This window comes from Galeopterus variegatus, unplaced genomic scaffold (assembly GCF_000696425.1).
Source record: "Galeopterus variegatus unplaced genomic scaffold, G_variegatus-3.0.2 Scaffold647, whole genome shotgun sequence".
NCBI classification, from domain to species: domain Eukaryota; kingdom Metazoa; phylum Chordata; class Mammalia; order Dermoptera; family Cynocephalidae; genus Galeopterus; species Galeopterus variegatus.
The window spans coordinates 813,534-816,916 of record NW_007726758.1 but is presented as its reverse complement, the minus strand read 5'-3'; the positions used below and the strand labels follow the sequence as shown (position 1 = coordinate 816,916).

Below are 3,383 nucleotides of genomic sequence, written 5' to 3'. Positions count from 1 at the left end.
TCTTAAATTCCTTTCCTAGTTCCATATCTTTGTAAAGTTTCCTTTATCCTTATAATTCCCTTTCATTAATCCAGTGATTCATTCATGAAGTAATTCTGTTGAACACCTTTGATGAGCAAGATGTTGGTTGTTCTTTGTTGTGAAACAGCTATTACTCCTGCCTCTTAAGGGCTTTAACAGTGAGAAAATAAAAGACTATATGTGAATAAATAAATGGTGGTGTAATTCTAAAATCCAGAAAATTGCAATGGGAGACAGAAAATACTATGATGAGATAGAGAATAAAGAGGTGAACTTAGATAAGGTTGTCTAGCCCAAACTTTCTAAGAAAGTGACTTTTCACCTGAGACTTATGGTATGATATGAAGTCAGCCATGCAGAGCCAAGTTTAGAGAATTTGTAGTAAATTGAACCATCTATGGAAAACTTTCGAAAGATAAAGGGTGTGGCTTATTTCAGATGCTCAGAGGTGATGAATATTTGGTACATAGTGAACAGTGGGGAGAAGTGGGTCAAGAAGATGTTGGATAAGATTTCAATTGAGATATGTCAAAGAAAAGAGGAAGACGGTTGTGGAGGACCAGTCTCATAAGCTGTGGTAAGGCATTTGGATTTTATTCTAATGCAGTTGGACACAAAAAATTCTAGGTGGGGTTAAATTTTCTGCAACATCATAATTGGCTGGTTGAATGTGTCTAAAGATAGGAAGTCAAGACCTACTGCTGTAAATTCATACTTACTTGATATTAGCTGGTACATTGATGCCAATTTTTTTTAACACTGTTCAAGTGATTCTAATCTATACTCGAATTTAAGAACTATTCACTTGGGCCGGCCCGGTGGTGCACTGGAGAGTGCGCCGCTTGGGAGCGCGGTGGCACTCCCGCCAAGGGTTCGGATCCCATGTGGAGACCGGTTCCCGCTCACTGGCTGAGCGAGGTGCGGGCACAACACTGAGGGTTGCGATCCCGTTGCCGGTCCCTGGTACGGGCGCGACACTGAGGGTTGCGATCCCGTTACTGGTCAGTAAAAAAGACAAAAAGGAGAAAAAAAAAAAAAAAAACTATTGACTTAACCTGTTTTTCTATTAATCTCCCTCATCTTTCTTAAGTCTTTATGATCTTGATCTCTTTTTCACATGAGGTCCATTATACACCATTATTTTAAGTATGTCTCCCATTTCTCCTATAGAAGTTTATTTCTCTCCGAAGAGAAACACCATTTATTTGCTTTCTGGTTATCTTTCAGACTTGGAGTTCAGATGTAAAACCAAGGAATTACGTCTGCAAAAAGAAATCTATGAGGTAACATTGTCCCAATATGTGATAATGGAAAAAAGCCATAGCCTTGTGGGCTCCAGTATCAGAGATGACTGGGAATGCAAAGGCCAGTTTGAGAGACAGGACATAAATCAGGGGAGATATCTGGAAAAAGCACTAATGACGTATGAGAAATTACCAACTTTCAGCCGGCAGACCTTTCTTACTCTCTGTCAGCAAACTCATCCTGGAGAGAAACTCTGTAAATTCAAAGAACATGGGAAGACTTTATTTATGGGTCAGAACTTACACAACAGCAAGGAATTCATACTTGTGAGAAACCCTATAAGTGTAAGGAATGTGGGAAGGTCTTTTGTCATTTTTCCTATCTTACTGAACATTAGAGAATTCATACTGGTGAGAAGCACTATGAATGTAAGGAATCTGGAAAAGCTTTTATTCGTGGTTCACATCTTATTCAACATCATAGAATTCCTAGAGGTGAGAAACCCTATGACTGTCAGGAATGTGGGAAGGCCTTTAGACAATCTGCACACCTTAGTCGTCCTCAGAGAATCCATTCTGGTGACAGACCTTATGAATGTAAGGAATGTGGGAAATCTTTTATTTGTGGCTCAGAACTCACTCGACATTGTAGAATTCATACTGGTGAGAAACCCTATGATTGTGACGAATGTGGGAAAGCCTTTAGACTTTTTTCACAACTTGGTCAACATCAGCAAATTCATACTTGTGAGAAACCTTATCAATGTAAGGAGTGTGGGAAGGCCTTTCTTCATGGCTCACAACTTAATGAACACCTTAGAATTCATCCTGGAGTGAAACACTATGAATGTAAAGAAAGTGGGAAGGCCTTTATTTATGCTTCCCAACTCTTTCAACATCACCAAATTCATACTGGAGAGAAGTGCTATGATGTGTACAATGTGAGAAGGCCTTTATTTGTAGCTCACAGCTTACTCAACATCAACAAATTCATACTACCGAGAAACCCTATAAATGCAAGGAATATGGGAAAGCCTTTGTCTGTGGCTCAGAACTTACCCGACATCACAGCATTCATTCTGGTGAGAAACCCTATGGATGTAAGGGGTGTGGGAAGGCTTTTAGACAGTCTGCACACGTTACTCTAACCTAATGAAGGGAACTCTACCTGTCATTCATTTGTCATGGATCATCAGCAGATTTCATACTAGGGTAAAATACAGTAGATGTGGGAATTCCTTTTACTTCATACTCAATTTATTCAGTATTAGCAAATTTAATACAGAAAAGATTGATGATGAGTGGAGAAGAATTTTCTATCATGACACATACCTTGTTGAAATTCTACAAATTTATACTAGAGAATGTGGTGAATGAGAAAGGTTACCATTTACTACTTATGTGATATGAGGCAAATTAAAGTCTCTGTGCCTTCCAATTTACTACTTGGTAAACTGTTGATAGTAATGGTATCTGTAATAAAGAGTCTGACTCAATTTTTATGTTTGACCATTGACTTCTTTTTAAGCCTCACCTTCCCTATCCACTTTGGCCTACATCTGGAAAGGCTGATAAGAATGTTCACATGTGCCTCCTCCTTTGAAGCCAGTGGGAAATTTAAATTTTACAAATTCCAGCCCATATGCAGGAACATTTCCCCACTCCCACTCCCTATACACTATAAAGGACAACCTACTCCCTCTGCTTTGCCCAGGCCACTCTGATCTGTTAGTGCATGTTCTGCTTTCCCCAGGAGTCCCTTTAGTGAGTAACAAACTTTCAAATTCCCTTAGTATGTGAAGTGTCATCAGCCTCAGCATCCAACCTAAACTTGGGAGGGGGGTGTATCCCAACTCTGTGAGTGACCACAAAGTAATTAGTGTAGCTGGCAGGACAAGCTAGGCTATGACCACCACTACTTTGAGATCTTTTTTCTATTTTTTTTCAGCGTATTAACTTGGTACAAACCACTTGGGAGATGGCTCTGCTGCATGCTGGTGAGGTTGTATTTAGCGTTGTGCTGCTTTGTGCTACGTTTAAGTCTTACAAGCCTCTGTTATACAGTTAATCAACCTAAGTCATAAGTTTTGGTAATTGGTGTTTAGGAATGGGAGTATG

General features: G+C 39.6%; 1 pseudogene; it reads left to right on the top strand.

Moving 5' to 3' along the window:
- The first annotated feature begins 1,206 nt into the window (after positions 1-1,206).
- LOC103589089 lies at positions 1,207-2,418 on the top strand (annotated as a pseudogene).
- Positions 2,419-3,383: the final 965 nt, after the last annotated feature.